Raw genomic sequence first — 19,827 nt, 5'->3', positions numbered from 1 at the left:
AATATATAAAATATAAATTTTATATTTCACATTTCTCTTTTGAGAAATTTAATATAGGCCGTGTAAGGCAAAAAAAGAGGGAAGGTTAATTGTCTAAAGAAGAAAAGCAGAAACATCCTCCATCACATTAGTAGTGACAAAAGGCTTGGAGAACACAGCTTTGTTGGTTTGATAAAGCGTAAGAATTAGTTTTAATGTCTACAGTAAAAGCAACAAAAGATAGGATGTCTTTGACCAACAGTTCTTAATTGTTTCAGGATTCTTTTTAGTACCTGCCTGAAATGAGAAAATATCCTAGAGAGAAAGTGTGATTTATCCATTAGAGAGCAAATTGAAGGAGAGGTGTTGAAAGGATAAGGAGAAAATAATGACTAACAGCTGTTGTTCCCTGCATACTTTCACACTGGATGAGTCTTCTTGGCTTTATAGTTCAGTAATGCAGTCCTTTTTCTTGAGAGAAATACAGAAGCCTGTTGTTGGAATAATAACTTGTTATCATTGACATAATAAAAAAAATCTGAACAAGAAAAACCCTAAACATTTTGCTCTCTTCCCATTGACCTTGAAATACAGGCTGGAAACTGGTAAATCAGGGATAGAAGATGCTTTGTCATGTTTGTCTCTTCTGCAATTTGAGCACAGTAACAATACATTGGTTTCATCTTGCTAAAAACTCTTCATGTAGGAGTTACATACAGCTGCTGAACAATTAGTTGGTCAAATAGGAGTGATGGAATACACTTAAAATTGGTTCTTTTAATATAGTAGTGGAATACATAGCTGTGAATTCAACATGGAGTCCAGTAGAGGCAGTTCCCTCATGCATTCTTGACTCATCTAACTAAAGCAATATTCCCCATTCTGTGCCTTAGCTCCTGCTTTTTTGTATTTCTACTTTTTAAAAAAAGTGCACGACCTGAGTTGCAGGTTGTTTTTGGTTGTACATATATAACTAGACTGCCTCTAGGAAAGGAAGGCTGGGAATCAGGATCTAATGCACTGCTTTATTATACTGGAATGAAAACTGAAATATTTTGGTTTATGGCTCTACTTATTCCTGTACAATAATAAAAATACCTGAGCTTTTGATCAGTTGTCAGCTTTTTGAAAATTTCTCTCAAGGTCATAGATTTAAAAAATTTCCTTATACCACTTTCTAAACAGATCTTAGCCATTCATTTACAGGGTTCAATCTTGCTTGGCCATAGTTTGATTTTTATAGGGATTTTTGTACAAAATTGCAATTGAAAAATTTCAAGTGCAGTACAAAAATTCTTGTACAGCCACTCTGATTTTACAATAGTGGAACAAAACCCCAATTTTGTTTTCTCAGAATTATACCAAGCAGCATTTTTCCAGAATGAAAGTAATTTTTTTAAAAATTTGGTTTAAAATGGTTTAAAACACTTTTGTGTCTTTCTGCAGTGTGATATCTTGAAATGTAGTGCACTGTTAATAGGATACACAGAAAAGTAAACACAGAGATCTGTGCAGATTTCAGTGTGCTACTATAAACAAAGAAGTGTTCACAAATGGCTTAGGGCTAAATTTGACAGGACAGTGCTAATCACACTGGGACATGGGAATATCTGGACAGAGGACAGTCAGCTGGCTTCATATTCACCTCACTTGAGGCAGAGATACCTCTCACTTGTTAGTAAAGCAGGGGCATTGCATGAAAATCATTGCATGAGTTGGTATAGGGAGAGAATTGGCTTGATCTTGTCAGGAATGTGTTTTAGTGACAAAAGCAAGGTCAAACATGTGGAACTGTTGTTCTGCTTACTGAGTCTGAACTGAGAAAATAGATTAACAGACAAAATTTGATCTTGATTATTTTATAACCTAGCTTCATCTTGATGCTCCCACTTTTAGCAACACTTTACGACCAGGTTTTGAGATTAAGTGTATGCCTGATATTTGCATACAGGTACTGACTGTACATGCATATGTCAGTTATTTACATGTTTGGTCTGTTAGCTCATAAATTGAACTCTTTTTTTCCCACTAAAAGCAAAGTTTGCGCAGGAAATTTGTGAACAACTTTGATAGATGTTCACCTGTGTGCAATGACAATTTACTGAAAATTTTGCAATGGTGTCTTATGAGGCCTTAAGCACATTTTAGTTGTGATATGACACAATGGGGCATTCTTTCTGCTGTAGTTTGAAAATAAAATATCAATTTGCAAAGAAAAAAGACCACCAGGGATGTGTTCATTAACCTTTATCTTTACCACTGTTTGGATTTGATACGTTATTTTCAATAGACATAATGTACCTGAAAGTGGGCTTTATTCAGCATTTCCACAAAATGATTTGTTTTTGTCAGTAAATAATATGAGATCCAAACTACATTCCAAGAAATAAAATAAATACAAATTAACTTTTTTATTAAAAAAACCCAAAGGAACAGAACTAAGTCAGCAGACCAGTCTATTCACATTACCAGTGTTACCAACGGCTATAAAATGATTGCTTGGGTAATAAATGTTGTGCTTGTCCTATTGCTGGTGTGTATTTTTTCCATTCTATTTATATACAAAAATGCAGGATATAATCAAACAGTGTAGTTCCACTTAAACTAAAGTGCCAGGTGATTCCTACAGCGGAGTATGTTGGAGGTCTAAAGATGGAATCCTCTTTCATGAACATATCCATCCCCCTTCTCCTCATTTCTCTGGATTTTGACTAGGCTGTAGTAGTATTAAACATCATTCTTTCATTTTATAGAGAAAATTATTCTTCCCCTTCCTCTATTTAACTGAAACACTGGATGGAAAACTTTGTGAAAAGCAGAGATGCAATTCCAAGAAAGGATATCTTTTCACTCTCTTTTTTGCTATTGGGAACCAGCTCCTGGTAATTCAGGAGTGAATGGCCTCACTTGAAGGGGCACAGGTCTACATTTCGCTCTGTCAATGAGACTGAAACCCTCCAAATTTCTCAGGTATATCTGAGAACTGATGCTGTTGTGAACTTCACGGAGGGATGATGGTTGGAATCTGCTGGGGCACGAGCGATGTGTTGCGTTCATGGCACACGTGCGGCTCCGTGAGAGCCCCGCGTGTCCATGTGGCAAAGTGTGACTGCACATAGCACGTTGGGCTTCCTCGTTTCCCTCCCCCTCTGCACTCTGCTCCCAGGCCCAGGCTGGCAAATGGTAAAGGATAACGTATCCACATGGGAAAGCAGCACATTAAGGGACTGAGAATGTGTAATGGAATCAGCCACCAGTTACAGGGATCTTTTAAAAAAACAGGAGTATCGCTTGCTATGGAGTTATGAGCACTTTAAATTCCATGCAGATAAGAAACAGAGACATCAGTGCTGAACACCAATCTTGTTAACCTCTTTTAATAAAATGGGAGTCAGTGAAACACTGATACATCATTGATGCCAGGGCTCAGCAGAAGTGTCTGGCTGGCTCAGCATAATGCAGCATAATGTCACAGTGTTTGCTGCAGTTGGAGCACACAGTGCTGCAGTGTGGCACTGGCAGGATTTACCCTCTTGCCTCTGGAAATAAGTGAGAGGCAGCCAAATGAAATGAAGTCAACAGATATTGACAAAAGAGATGAAGAAATTAAGATAATTATTGGAATGTCCTGATCTGACCCCTCTGGTAATACAGTCCCTAGCAATGTAAATTCCTCTCTCACAATGTTCCATTCAATTAACTGTTTCTTCAGATATATTGCTTTCCTGGCTACAAAGATAGCGATGGAGGCAGAGTGATTGTTTTTCAATTTCCCTTGTCTCTCCAAGCTATCAGCACAGCACCAACTCTCCAAAAAGATGCAGGCCGCTAAGCATGATGTATATAACGGAGCATTTAACCTCTCTCAGAAAGGAATGAATTGCAACAAACAGAGCTGTGCCTCTGACAAACAAGCACCTGAGAAAGGTGATGTCAGTCTTGAGGAGAAGCAGTGCCAGCCAGGGGAGTACACACGATATCTCGTACTGTGCTGCAGGGATGTCAGAGCTCTTACACAGGTGCCTGCAGATGGGTGCTGACAGAGACCTTCTAAGCCTGCAGTTCCTGCCTGGCTTCTTGTCACTGATGTTATCAGGCTGCCAATTCCATCATGTCAGAATTTCAGCACTTCTTTTTGCATGCTCACATCCCAGGGATCCTTATTGGTAGCACAGAACACAAGGAATAGGCTGTTAGCCTGTCTGTTTTAATGAAGATGCAAATTAATGCTAAAGGTACCAAAAGTAAAAACTGATATCACTCGGTTTTAAGGCTGTTTGTCAGTTCCCTTAAAATCACAATTTCCATTGCTTATAATTTTCCAAATTTTATTTGGGCTAAATTTTCCTGTGGTAGAGGAATTAGTGGGGGAGTGGGGAGGGAAGGTGGGGGTGGAGAAGACTCCAATCAAAATAAGACAGCTCAAATCCATGATCCATTTTCAAGAATCATGGAACGTTTTGGATTGAAAGGGACCTTAAATATCACTTAGTTCCAACCCCCCTGCCAGGGGCAGCAATGCCACTCATTAGATCAGGTTGCTCAGGGCCCCATCCAACCTGGCCTTGAACACTTCTGGGGATTGGGAGATCATCTTGCAATATGAAAAAGTTCTGGTGCCTTTTTTGGAGAGGTGTAGGCTTCAGTAGATATGGGGAAGGACAGCCTAAGGATGTGGGAAGAATAGACAATGTTTGAGCAAAGAGACTGGATCCAAGTCCCAAATAGGCAGCAGAGAATAGGAAGAGAGAAGAGACAGGACAGTCACCAAGGAGCAGCATTGCAGAAGCAAAGCAAAAATGAGTAGAACAGGAGCTGGCAAAATAAAGCATTTAGCATGGGAAGGACAATTTGGACTGGAAAAGAATAACTTGGTGATGTCAGAACAGGGTAAGAAGATTGAGGTGAAGGACAAAGGACAGGAAGACCTCCAAGTGCTTACAAACGTGAAAGTACTGGGAAGACAGTCAAAAGACATGAGACAGGTTTTTCTTAGTGAAGGACATTGAGCCTGGATGTCTTGTTCCCAGACTTGATCCAAAGAGAGGTCTCAATGCTAGAACCTGGGACTGGTTAATAAGAAGATGAAAAGCCAAAGTTGGGAAGATACATGCCTAAGTATTAGTACATTGAGGGGAAGGGAGAGGGGAATTGGGAGTTGGGAATAAAATAGTTATAGGAGTTGCAGCCCCAGTGTACACATTTCCAAAGCCTGTGTGGACCTCAGGAAATGCTATTCCACAAAGCCTAAGAAACCTGCTGCAAAGTTCCCATTGCCTTCTAGACAGGCTCCAAGTTAGTACCAGTAACACTTAGTCTTTTAGCTCAAAATCTGTATCATAGGCCTGAAGTTTTCTATCCAGGTCCTATTATTGTGTGATGATTTTTTCACCTCCTAGTTGTTCCACTTGTATTTGTATAACATGGCAATTCACCTCTAGACTGTAGTGTGGAACAATTTTAATGCTGCAGTCAGTCACATAAAAAACCAGAAACTTAAAGAAAAATTCTCTGAGATTCACATGTGAGTTATAGCTCATCCAATTTAAGTGTTTAATAGTTATTCATCTAAATCTAACATGATGAATTCAGGCTGCTGTTCAATAGAAACCTTCAGACAACTGATTGTGTCCTAGAAGAAGAGGGTGTCTTCTAAAAATGTCCTAAAATGTCTAAAATGCACAGGGCAGGCAAGATGACAAGCTCTCTGGCACAATCTGTGTCTCTACTGTCTCTGAAAGATGACCAGCTTAACTTACAAATGCCTAGTTTAGCTTGACAATAGCTTTTAGATGTCTCAAGCAAGGTAATAGGAATCCAAATGACATGTTTCTGTATTTGTTTGTCTGATACGAGAGACTGCAGTGAGATCTGTAGAAGTGTTTAAGTCCATCCCTCCCAAGGTTTGCAAGTGCAAATTCCCTCTTGCATTTTTGTGTCCTAAATAGCTTGAACACTATGGATCTAAAGCTCAGGACTGCATCTGAAATTAATGAGAATCATGCCTTAAATGCAGTACTGTATAATTTAAGTCTATGGAAAAATGAAGTCCTCATTATCTCAAACTGGCCAGCCAGGTTTAAAGAGCCTTTTTAACATTAGCCACCCAGTATTAAATGGGAGCAGTAGTCCCTAAAGGCTCTGTGAAGTCTGTTTAATTCCTGCAGTCACCATGGTTGAATCTTAGTATCACAGAATGGTTTGTGATGGAAGGGACCTTGAAAATCCCCTAGATCCAATTCCCCTGGCCATCAGAGCAGCATCTTGAAATCTTGTCTTGCTTTTGCTATGAAAGAAAGCCATCAGAGTGTGCAGGCTGAGCAGAGAACAAATGATGTGCTGAAAAACCAATCAATACCTTCTCATCACCTATTCTGAGAACTGAGGGAAGGGACTTGTGAAAAACAGGAGGTGGTGGTGCCATTCATGCAAGCTGAATTTAAGTTGTGTAGACAACCATAATTTTGGCATTTTTCTAACTTTCTGGTGCTCATTCTCACAGTCTTTTGACTTTGTTCTTTTGACACATGACTGTCTGTGAGTGTAAGACCTGTCTGTGGTGTATTCCATTTGGAGATTTTGCCTAAGATCCTCCCCTTTTTAATTTCCCTCAAAAGCATTTGTGCATGTCTTTATATGCCCACATATAATATTCAAGCTACTATTCACTATCAAATTTATCAAAACATTCAATATATTTTATATCAAGCAGAAAACTATGGGATACAATGTTTGGTTTTGACATGAATGTAGATACTCAGATATAGGTATCATGCAGGTAAAAGTTTCAAAGTAGATAATAGAAAATTTTCTCTGATAGCCATAAATTTGTCATTTTTAAGACCTTGAAGAACACTAGCACAATGTTTTTAAAGCTGCATCCTCAATATTGTAATCCTCTTCCTCTGCTCACATTTTTATTGATTTCTTTCCTGTTTGAGCTACAGCCACAGTCTGAGACCTTGCATTCCTGCACATCCTAGTATTCACAATATGAAACACAGGGTAGCAAATAGGTGGGATATCACATTATTAAAAATTTTTACTGTCTCATCCTTTAAATTTTCTCCTGGCATTTTTTTTTCATTAGTATGCTTTTAGAATTCCACAGATCCCACTTTCCCAGTTACTGATGTGGCTTTACTCTGTGAAACAGAAGTCTCTGGATAATTAGCATTTTGTTAGTCAGCCAAGTATCTCTCTGGCCTCCAGGCATTACTGCAGCATGAGTATAAAAAAAGAGTCTGACATTTTTCCATTACATTTACCTCCCATCTTCCTGAAATGGTTCTTTCTCAAAAAAACCTGTTCATATCATATAAAATTTATTTTCTTGTTGTTGTTACCAAAGTATTTTGTGGCTATAACAGACACTGTAAATTCTTATTCTTCTTCTTCTTGTTTGTTTTGGTTTTTTTTACCTTCATATAATTTATATTTATCTCTACCTATATTTATACTGTAAAATATGTTGTATATAAAATATACATTATATAGGAGAATATATATATTCTTGTCATCCAAGAATATTTATATTTTATATATATATATATAATGAAATATGCATGGAGTTTTTACATATGTATGAAATACATATTAAATTAACTTTCCCCTGAATATATATGGCCTAGTTGGAAACTGACAAATAGGAAATCTAAACTTTATCAGATGTAACTTCCTAAATAAAAATTTTGGAAAATATGTATTTTTTTAAAATGGTGCTGCTATTAAGAGGAAATGTAAAACACAAAAAGATTTAAGAGTGTTTTCCATGCAAAATGCAGATCTAATCCTGGAAATCACTACCTTGGGTTTTCATTTTCTCAGCACTGCAAGAGATGTCTCATATTGCTGGCAAATACTAAGTAATAAAATATGGTTTCACATGCACACCAAGTGCCTTTCTGTCTAAAATAAGTATTTTAAATACATTGAAAAATGAATGTTTAATTGTGTGTTTATTAATTTTATTTACTGAGTTACATAGAAATGATTTAGGACATGAATGTGGAGTGCTAGGCATAATTTTTTAAAATATTAAGTGAGCACTCTGTTAAAGCAACTTTTACTCATGAGCATTCTTATACACTTCGTTGATACAAAGGTTTTTTGCATTTGAACATATATTACTATGTATATGAATATATAATTTTAATTAGATATGAAACCCAGGACTATGTATTAACTGCAGAATAGATGAGGACTTCATTTCCAGGTGTACATTTTGCTTTTATCAGGAAAAACCTTATGCTGACTGGCAGCACACTGGAAATCTAGAAAGGATTCAATGGCCTCAAAGGAAATGCTGTTTTTAATCCCACCCTGGCTCGCTCTGAAACCTGCAGTGACTTTACTCTGACCTGCAGGGGAGCCATATGAATTCTCAGGCGATGTCACAGTGCCAATCAACACGTTCCATTCAGAGGGAGGGAAAGAAAACCTGTCTTGACACTGCAAGACTTGTTACTGTTCAATCAGACAAAGAGAAAATACCAGCTTCTGAGGATCCATCCTTTCATTTCAATTCTTCAAAGAACTGTAGAGCTGAGATGCCCTTCATGAGTTTGCTTATAACGTGAGCAGGCAAAGAGTGGAAGATCCATGCCTGTTTTTTCCCCACACTGAATCCCAGAAAAATTTTGAATAAAAACTGATGGTGCTTTTCTAAAGAGATTACTATTTTTCTTCCTTTTCCTGATGCAGCTTCTGTTCTCTCTCACTGCTCTCTTTCCGTGGTAGGAGAGCAGGTGCAAGGCAGACGCTTTGGCAGATAGAAATGTTCTAGTACTATAATTATAATCAACATTGCTGTGTAAAATACCCAAGGATTTATGCATGAGCAACACATTTAGGAAGTTCCACACAGAGTTTTCAGTTTCTTTCTCTTAGTCATAAATGCAAATACCTTTAATTTTCTGGAGAATTCCATTTTTAGGGAAATGAGGGTGTTTGAGGGGGGTGTCAGGGGTGGGATGCCCCTGCAAGTACTGGCTTGACCAAGCTTAATCCTCCCTTGTGTTGAAGGTGCCCTTGGTATAGTGTAATGAGAGGAAGCTCAGTGAATGTTCTGCAAAGGCCTGGATTTATGAATGGCATCAGCCCAGCCTCCCCAGCACACCCTTGAAGTATGCATGGAAGGCTGACCGTGGAGAAGGAGCACGGGCAGCACAGGGCTGTGCTGTTTCCATGGGCTTTCCATGGACAGGGGATTCCCTACAGGCCAAGCAGCAGGACAAATCTGTAATGGAACTCAAGGCTGGAAACCTTGTTGGGAGCACTGCCTAGAGGGGGAGGACACAGGTTTTATGTGTTCCTCTGTGCTGCACAAGCAAACCATAGTGACAATTGTCTTTCCAAGGCAGACACAAGAAATTAGCTCAGCCTAATAGCATATCTCAGTGAGCATCGGAGCCAAAGATACAATTTTTAATAAATCATTTCCTTCAAAAGGTTCATCTCTGTGTTTGCAAATGTGTCTGTTCCTTATTCCTGTTGTATAAGTGTGTACAGGTTGAGAAATACTTGAGTTTTGTTTGCTTATTTAAAAACATAAAACCCCATTTTTGACAAGTTATGTACAAATAATATTATGTTTGCTGTTCCTTCTAACCCAACTGATGTATTCCAAGGAACTCTGTCAGCAAGACTGACAGACTCACCACATCTCTCTGCTCTCTTGTTGAACTGGGTTGCTATGATTGAGTGTCCCACGAGGACATTACACAGATTCTTGTTTATCATTTAAGATTTCTATTCCCTGAACATGTCAAGTATTGTGTTTAAGAGACTTTATTTCCATAAACCATCATTCCAGTAAATATAACAGAGGCAAATGCAGAATATGTGAAAACTCCAGCTTTCAGAGTAGAAAGGAAAGGGTGTGCTAGCATTCAAGATTAAAAGGAAAAAAAAAAGAATGTAGGAGTGCTTTAAAATGGAGGATTGAGGACAAGGTGACAGATGCAGGAGAGCATGCCAGTTGGAGTGACTCATTATTGAAAGTGCAAAACTGAAAACACTCTGCATGCCTGAGAGAAGACGAAAAAATCCAAACAGCAGACAACAAAGATTGGTGCAAACACTCAAAAGAAGTAAGACATACAAACAAGGTTTAGATCAGTACTCCACATGAAAGTACTCTGTGTGACTGCTGGGAGTCCGAGGATGGAGATTAGTGAACAGGAATATTTAATTTTAAATGTTTATAATTGTAGGCATCTGATAGAAAATAATCAGTGTGATACTGTGACACAGTGAAGTTCAAATGCATCTGAATAACAGAGAAGACTACACCATTGGAGGAGCAGAAGTATTTTTTAAAAGAAAGCTCAGTTTTGCATTGGTAACAGAAAGAATATGTGCTGTAAAATCAATGTGGGTTGAAATTTCCTATCCAGGAAGGAACAATAGTTAAAACCCAGTTTTCCTGCACTGAGAAGTCAGCTTGGACAATCTAGAGGACAGTCCCCCATCCCAAAGTTGGTAGAACCAGCAATACTCTGTGCATGCCTGTCCTCTCTGTTGATGACAAGCACGGGAGTCTGCCTGGCAAACTCTGACAAAATACTTACCTGTTCAGTGGGTAAAGCTCAGCATGACAAATCCACCTGATGATCGAGGCTGTGCTTCTGGTGACTCACACAGAGGGTGACAACAGCTGCCAAGCACCCTCAGATTAAAGGCTGCAAGGGTCAGATGGGTGCAAGGGGAGACTGCAGCTGTCTGCAGGGGGATTAGGAAGAGTCCAGAGCATGCTATTATTCAGAGACAACCGGTTTAGGTAGTTTCAGTTCTTGGCCCAACTAGACAGACAATGCACAAGAAGAAAAGCCACTCCAGATTTAATCCTGAGCATTTTAAAGTAAGTATTTCTACATATGACTATGGAAGAATACTCTGTAGTAGTCTAAGGTATTCAAATACAGTATCCCTGCAAAAAATGGGAAAGGTACCAACATCCCAAGTTCAAGAAGGGAGCTAGTTGATTGCAAGTGGTGAAATTAGTCAAAAAAAAAAAAAAAAAAAAAGACAAGAGTCATAAAAAATAAAGGCGAACTTATATGGCTTTATATATATGGGAGTAAGCATGACTTGTAAAGGTTGAAGTCACTCTTTGCCAATGAGCTAAACATTGCTTATCAGATGCTCCTTAAGTGCAGGTAGCAAAATGAAACAGAAACCATGATTATACCACCCTTTGAGCCGCTGGTGAAACTGTATCTTGAATGTTGCATGGCCTTTTTCTCCACTGATACAGTGTAACTAAAAAAAAGGTACAGAAAGGCAGCCTTTAGGATCAGAGAATGGGAACAACACCTAGGCAAGGGGAGGAAATATTATGGATTATTTTCTCTTATATTACTCTTCAGCATAGGAAAAAAATGCGGCTAAAAGAGTTTTATTTGATATCTGTAAATCATTAATGAGATAGAATATAAGCAGCTATTTCTACATAGCTGTGGGGCATCACAGACTTAAAATTACCAGAAGATGCTTTTTCATATAATGTGTGATCAAAATTTCAAACTCCTTACTAGAAGGTGTCAGAGAGACCAAAAGCATAGAGAAGTTTTAAAAAACCACCAGACATAGATAAGGCAGATCCATCACATCCTTTTCAGCATCCAGGGTCAGAGACTGAGCTGGACTAGTGCCCTGCCTATCTAGGAGTTGCTGTTCTCACATTCTAACCAAAGTAATTTTAAAAATGCAAGAAAAAAACCCAAAGATATTATTTTCTCCACTTCTACCCATCAGATAATAACCTTTGATTATTGCAAACCAGGCTGGATTCCAAGTAAAAATTTCAAGGTGAATACCTCCAGTTAAGTTACCATATCCAAGGGGTTCTTATTTGTAAATGGAAAATAAACATGAAAACCAAATATTTTTAACTGAATGAGGCACAGCAGCTCTCTGTCAGGTTACTTTAATGAAGATAAGTATCTTTAATTCATATGAAATATATCTCTTTGAATGCACAATTTGATTATTTCCACTTCCATATTCTTCTTTTATAATGAGGATTTGGTAAGAAAAACTGTTAATAGAATAGGGTGATTTTCAGACTGATATTTCCACCTGTCAGAGTTACTTGAAAAACCTGAGAAATGGGGTTGTCCTTATCTATCTTTCTTTGGTGCCTAGTGAGTGAGACACCATGGGCTAAGAACGAAAAATTTAATTAAGCTCCTTAAGCAACAGCATTCTGTCTCAGTAAACATTAACACTTCCCCTTATGCCTGAGCAAACACTAAGATCTGGTCTCAGCTTGGGAATAGTTCAGAGTGCTAATGCAAACAACACAACTACAGCTATTTCTACAAATGGCCCTGAAAGGGTTTCTAGCATGTGTTGATCACTTCTCACTTAGGAAGTTAACTTCATTCTGTTGTTCTGTATCTTATGAGCTGAATCTTTTGTGTCAATAAGTGAAACTATTTCTTTGGTATCAGGAGGGGAGGATCTGTGCTAAGAAGACTCTAGGTAGTCCTCCAACGGCTAAAAAAAAAAAAAAAAAAAAAAAAAAAAAAAAAAAAAAAAAAAAAAGTGAACAAACCCCAAAACCCTCAAGTAACTAGAATTATGTCTACAGTTATTCACCACAAGAAGAAGGTCAGATTGTTACAGTCGCACTGCCCACAGTCTGGAGGGGCTAGAGTAGAGTTACTTGTGTCCAAGTCTGTATCCACCCAATCTACATCTTACACAGAGAAGAAAAAGGCACGAATATACAGATGTGCATGGTTATATGTGAGTTTGTATATTGATCAATAAGGGCTCATTGGCACATGAGCACCAACTGCATCTCTGTGCCAGACCAGCCACTTGCTCACTCTGCCCCAGCAGACCTTCCTCGCCATCTGAGGGGCTGTGAAATGCTCCACTCTTCCGAGTTCCCTTCATCTGTGTTGTTCTTTTAACTGCTGATTGTGTTTGAGGTGGGGGTGCAGAGGAACTGTACAGGAGTTACCCATCCTCATGCTGTGGAAGTGCCACATGATCTGACATGTTTGGAGCTCCTGGGTCTCTTGGGGAAGAATGGCTCTGCTCAGGCCCTGCTCAGAGAGGAAAGCATCACAGCCATGAACTCTTCACCAGAAGAGTATTTGGGAGCTACAATGTGGTAAAGTGTTGCCAGACCAGTGTCAGCACAGCTGAGGTCCTGGGGGCCTGCTGGAGTGTCTGAGGTTCTTCCCTAGGGGTTTTAGGCCAGGCTTTGGAGCGCTGTAGGGTGACTGCATTGCACACTGGCCCAGTGATGCATCAGAAATGCAGCAATTTTGCTTTTGGATTAATCCGTGTTTAAACTTGGCAGTGCACACATGGTAACAAGATTTCTGTTGTTGTTTCTTATGCCTTTGATTACAATGGAGACAAAGAAAGCTGAAGGGATTTCTATATTGTCAGTGTTTCTGCAAAAGGAAGCCAAAGCACTCGCATCTGTTTGCACTGGAAGACATCAGCCCTTGACCTGGTTACTTGTCTTGATACTTATTATTATTTCTATTTCATCTAAACTGGATGCCAAAAAATGCAGATTCACCTTCTGGGTTTTAATGCTTGCCATTTTGTGTTCTACTGCTAAGTGCCCAATTTCCTTTTTCAAAATCTAAAACCTGGTAAATGCTTGTGTCCAAGGTTATTTTTCATTTGAAATACAGAATAGTTATATTGTTTAAACAAATCTTTGAAGTTTGGGGAGAATTGAAGTCCCAATCGACCATATTAATATTCCATTCAGTCAGCACATCGTCCAGCCCTGACTCTTCCTGACTGCAAACTACACCTTGATTACAAACACATACATGTTTAGCAATCAGCCTTTCTGGCCTATGTGGATTTTGTGTCTTTTAGTTTCTTCAGGAAAGCACCAACTGGTTTAAAGGATCCCTGTTATTTCACTATCTTTGTTTGCATCTGTGTTTTGTTTCCTCTTAGGAGCCCCACTCTCATTCATCACATTTCTTTTGTTCCTTTTATTATCAGGCCGTGTTCTAAGAGAACATGAGCTAAACACCAAATGCCCCTTAGTCCTTATCGTTATCATCAGGATCAGTTCCCTTTACATTTTCACATCTGAGCAGCCTTCCTGAAACTCAGAATTATATTACAATTAGAAATAGACGTAATGTGCACAGGAACTTCGTATTCATATTCACAGAGTTGTGTATTTTGAACTGAGCAGACAAACAAGTCACTGCCTTTGGAGTGCTAAACTCAGGGACAAGGCAGGGTAGACTGTGGTCCACTCTGGGATATGTCCATTTTATCTGCCACAGGTATCAGTTGAAGATAGGGATTATAGATCCTTATAAATGATGTGGGAGGCCTCAGCTGTGTTTTGCACCTGGATATATCTGTCTGTTATCTCAGATGGAAAGGACTAAAGCCCAGGTTTTCAGCTTCCCCAGAAAATGGCCTATCAAGAAGCACCCCGCCATGCTGGTATGGGAGGGTTATCCTGGAAGTAGGAAAGCCACACTATTCTCAAGATACTCATTCACAGATTAGGTAGTTAATATGTACTTAGTAACTCAAACTTATATGTCTATTTTTCCTCTGCTTTCAAGACTTTCTTGTGCAGTTCTATTTCCAACAATGTCTTATTTCTTCCTGGAGTTCCAATTTTAACTCCACCTGTTGGCATTTCATCAAGATGAGAATGACCTGCCTTTTCTTCAGAGATCAGCAGCGAAAAGAAGCTGAATGTGTGCTGTCTGCATCTCTTCCCTCACTAACTGTGCTGGTAGTATGAAATCTCTCATTATTTTCCTTCCTTGCTGTAAACCTTGGGAGTGTATTTTGATAATTTTGACAACTCTCTGAGCAGATGTTGCTGTACCTTCAACCAACTCAGTGCACAAAATGAGGCAAGTAAAATACAGAATTTGCAGCTATGATTACCTGTAAGTATAGAGACTTCTTGTCTTCCTGTTGGAACAGAACCTATGGAGAGATTCAAGGTGAGCAGTTCTTTAAAGGATGATCTTTATGTTCTCTCCTAACCCATGGAGATTTTGTCTAACATTCTTCTTAGGCTTCATGTTTCCATAATGAAAAATAAAAATAGATTCTAAGTACATTCCTTGTTCCAAGTTTACAAAAAGCTGAGTGGGAAATCTGCAGATCATTGTGGTGCATCCAATATCCTCTATGTTTTTTCTTATATAACCTTTCTTTTCATAAGGATCCTTTTGTCTAATAAAAAAAATCTGTACAGTTCTTGATGTTTTTATTTTTTCTTTTCAATTTTATAACAGATTAAGATTAGATGTGAACATTCATGAACCAAATTTCACTGCCTGTGCTACTATGGATTTAACAGGAGGGAAATGGAGGAAAACAGTAGTTGAGAACGAAAGAGATCATGACTTCTTTGTGATGAAACAATACAAAACCTGGAGTCACACCCCTGCAAGAGAGCAAATGACATAAGGTTGGTCCTGAGGATTGATTCGTTTTCCAGAGCCTCCCTTTGCACTGCCATGAACCATGCTATGCTGGTGCCCTTCTGACAGGGGGATGCTGCCACAGTACATCATGTGCTCCTGCAAGAGAGTTTGCTCAATTTTATGCAGAAAGCCTAGATCCTAGGATGAAATTTTAGTTCATAATCTCTGACCTTGTGCCTCAAGCCTGAAGAGACTTACATAAAATATTTGAACACACTGAGCCTGGTGCCCAACCTAGCTTTCAGTAATAAGGGCTACTGACACTCAAGAAAAAATTAATTTGAGATTATTTCTCATATACCCAGAACATTCTGCTTTCTAATTCTTTTCCTTATCTCAACATTTTACTCATTACCCATTTGATACTTTGAGGCTGACTCAACTCTATGTCATATAAACTGAGGAAAGAGATTATTCAATGTGGTTGCCTGTGTTTCTGAGTTTAAACACATTTTGCCATCAGTGAGAACAGCATCGTATCATATTCCCACGGCACATTGTGATGACAACAGGATTACAATCTGTGGCTTAGGATAGGAAGTGGAAGAAAAAAAAGTCTTGAGAAACAAAGATCCTGTTTCCTTACAGTGAGTTTTAACAGCCAAAAAATAAAGCGAAGTCATGAGAATTTCAGTTTGAGGCCTACCTGGCAGGCATTTTATGCTAGTGTTTTTATTTCACATTTGTTACAATCACTAAAGCATCAGAGTTGTGGTTTGCAGGCTGTGCCAATACAACTATATGTGTTACATTTTTATAATTTTTTTTACGTTTTAATATTTTTTTATGCTACCAAGAAGCAGAAATAAGAAATCTGAAAAATGGAAACTTAGTAACTGAATCTAAGATAGAAGCAAAAAAATACAAGTCTTAGACCTGTAATTAAATCTCCCCTATAAGTCTCCTCTAGTTAACTTCAGTGGAGACAGTACTCACAGGGATATTGGAGCATATAAGGCAACAAAAACTTGAGCTGAAGCTCCATAATGGCACAAATCAGGAACCATATTTTTACCTTCTCAGCTATACAGAAAGTGTCAGAAATGCCCATTCAGCTTGTTCTTGTTATTTACATTGGGCACTTGATTTAAAAAGCTTTTTAGTGATAATCCTTCATTTGAGCATGTCTTGTACTTCAATGTTCATTCTATTTTCCTGCTCAAGTAGCTAAGACATGTTAAAAATGAACATCTTTTTTTTTAAACTTACTAAACCCAAATCATTAATTCAGCTTAATTCCTCAACTGCCACTAAGGAATAATTTTCAAGTCATGGTCTTTCATGGAGGATCAGAACTGCTCTCAACTCGTGCATGGCTCCAGTGCTGGGGAGACTTCTCAGGTTTTGCAGTTTCTTGAAGGGCTGGCTTGGTTCCTTCAGGACAAAGAATTCATCTTTATTACATGTTTATGCTCATATTGTTCTTCACCTGATTCACATGCTTGACTCACATATGCCAGCATTTAATCAACATATTTTAGCATGTCTTATCTATACTGGGGACACATTTTAGTTTTAGTTTTTCCACTTAGTATTATCTAAGTTCCCTGAGAACTGATTGTCTCAACAGCAGTAAGAGGTTACACACAAAAGTTCTAACATAGTAAGAATGAGCTAAGCTCACACACAAATGCCTTCAAATCTCTATTGTCTTAGAAAGATGTTTTCAGGCAACTAAAGTCCAAAATAATATAATGCGATATTTAAGCATATCTGAGCTTATGTCAGCTGGAGATGAATTTTTCCACATGTTTAGCTCTTGTGGACAATTTTGGTAAAACATCAGAAGTGTTTTACAAAACCAACTGACTGTAGAAAGCCTTTAGGATTTATTTTAATACTTCAGTTGAAGTATTCATTTGAATACTTCAGGTGCTTAGGTTAGAACAAAACCAAAGCAATTCTGGGAACTTTTATACCATGCCATGAATTTTGTTCACCAGGTTGAGACTTTCTCAAGCTTCTGGAACAGATCACCCAGAGAGTTGTGGACACTCCATCCCTGGAAACATCCAAGGCTGAGCTGAACTGGGTTCTGAGAAAGCTGATCTAGTTGAAGTTGTTCCTGCTCACTGAAGAGGGGTTGGACTAGACTACCCCTAAAAGTCCCTTCTAACACAAATTGTTAAGTGATTCTACAAAGCAGCAAGCTCTTTTTTGTGACTTTTCATTAGTTATGATAGTTCAGAGGAAAAAACTGCTGATTGTCATTGTGCAATGTGACAAGAAATAACCAAAAGTGATTGTAGCTCCTGTGGTAAATGTTGGAGTGCACAGAGTGATCCTGAACCTTCCCAACAGTTGCCTTCCCAGGACTACTGTGTCCATACTGTGATATCTCAAACTTCTCTTGAGTGATTAGTTCAAACTAGCTGTAGGGAGCCTATTTCCACAGTGAAGGAAAAGTTAATAAATAAAATAAATAAAATAAAAAAGTTAAATAATTCATTAACATCTATGTGGTTTAAAATCCAATACAGTAAAAAAGATAACTACTGTTTGGTACAATCTGAGAGCAAAATGCCCTGCAGCAACAGGCAAGAGCTCTCAAACCACAGTCATCAATAACATCATTATCAGTTAAGATATCTGGAGGAAGGCTTTGTGTAGGTATCATAAGTAATAACTGTAGAGAGAAAAACAAGACCTGTAATGCAATTAGTGCCAAGATACACGGTAAGTGCTTTGCAATTTGCTAAATTTTGTAGTGCTTAAATACACCCTGAATATCAGATATAAGTGTTGGGGAAGAAAAACTGTAGAGCAAGGGAGCAGTAAAGGCACAGTGCATCATTAAATAGTGATTAAAGTACTAAACCCAGAAACGTTGCTTACTTTGCACCTCTTTAAGTGCTTAGAAAAATCACCTGTTGAACCACATGGGATCAGGATGCAAACACAAAACTGCCAACCACGTAGCTTAAATGTATTCAATTTACATCAGCTTCTCAAGAGGAAGCTGAAGATGAAATAGCCAGGGGTGTGCCCTGGGCATTGGTGGGTGTAGCAGGCACCAAGGAATGGGCAGCCCCAGGCACCCACCTCCACAGTGGCAGCGAGGGTCCCCAGACCTGCATCCTAAAAGCCTCTGGGTGAAGCTCTCACATGAAGCTCACATTTCCTCTGCATACTTTAGTGGTATGAAAGCACCAGTGCTCTACTCAGACTGTGTAGGCAAAAAGAAAAAAATGTCAACCACAGCAACAGATTTCTTTTATTTTTATTAACGTGGGAAAATTCAAAGCAGCGCCTATCAAATTTACACCTTTTCAAATACATCCTAGAAATGTCACGTTTAGAATTTTAAAGGAAATAAAAGTAAGATATTTTTTCATTACTAGCATTAATATTTCAATGTATTGAACTATTTTATTAGATTCATTTTCAGTATTAAAAAGATGGGAAAAATATATAGAACCTGATAGGCAAAACACTGGAATGGTTTCTATAAGGATGTAGCAGCAAAGAAGTGAGGCTAGAAATGTGTTCAAGCCATGTCCCCATCTGCTGGGTGATGTGATTTAGTGGTTTAGGGGCTATAGTGGCATTGCTGGGTTAACAGTTGGACTGGATGATCTTGAAAGTGTCATCCAACCTCAATGATTCTGTGATTCTATGAAAAATGCAAGTAATCAATGCCATGGTTTTATGGCAGGTAGACCTTCTTAAGTCAAATTTCACTGTCTTTGACTTTACTGCAGTTTGGACAATAGTGACAATATGGCAATAGCATCTGCTTGGGTTTTGGCAAAGTATTTATATGTATTTAGTATACTGATGTGTATGTAATATATATTATATATTACATATAAGATACATTATATATATGTGTGATTTACATATAATATACATTATGTATAACATATTTAAGTTATTTATTTCTATGTTTAGATCTTAAAACTTTTATCTGGTCAAAGAAGGTAAGTGCTAAATCCAGAGATTTTCAGACAGGTCCCAAGGCAGATGACAATGGAGATCTCCAATGAACTGGGCAGATTTTGATAGGTCTCCCAATACTCAGTTTCTGGTCCAAGGCTGTTCAGTATTTATGCTGATGGCTCACAGGGTGAGTCACAAAGCCTTTGCTGGCATGATTTTGGATCTCAGAAGATTGCATTGGTAATGTATACCAGGAATCAGCTTCTTAGTGCCCTGGATCTGCTGCGTACATGGTACTGATGCAGTAAGGCTTGCTCTAACATCTACAAAAGAAAGATCCAATTACTGGGGGGGAAGCATATTTCTACACATTTTCAGTGTAAGAGAATATGCTGGAAATTAGCAGCTCCAAGGAGAAGAAATGGGAGAATAAGAAAGACAAATCATGGTGCTGTAAGGAAGGAGGGGTCATGTCAGGATGAAGGTGGCTGTAAGTGAGGGGGCAAACCTGCCC

This window comes from Prinia subflava, chromosome 2, assembly GCF_021018805.1.
Source record: "Prinia subflava isolate CZ2003 ecotype Zambia chromosome 2, Cam_Psub_1.2, whole genome shotgun sequence".
In the NCBI taxonomy this organism is placed as follows: domain Eukaryota; kingdom Metazoa; phylum Chordata; class Aves; order Passeriformes; family Cisticolidae; genus Prinia; species Prinia subflava.
Note: the sequence above shows the minus strand (reverse complement) of the source record.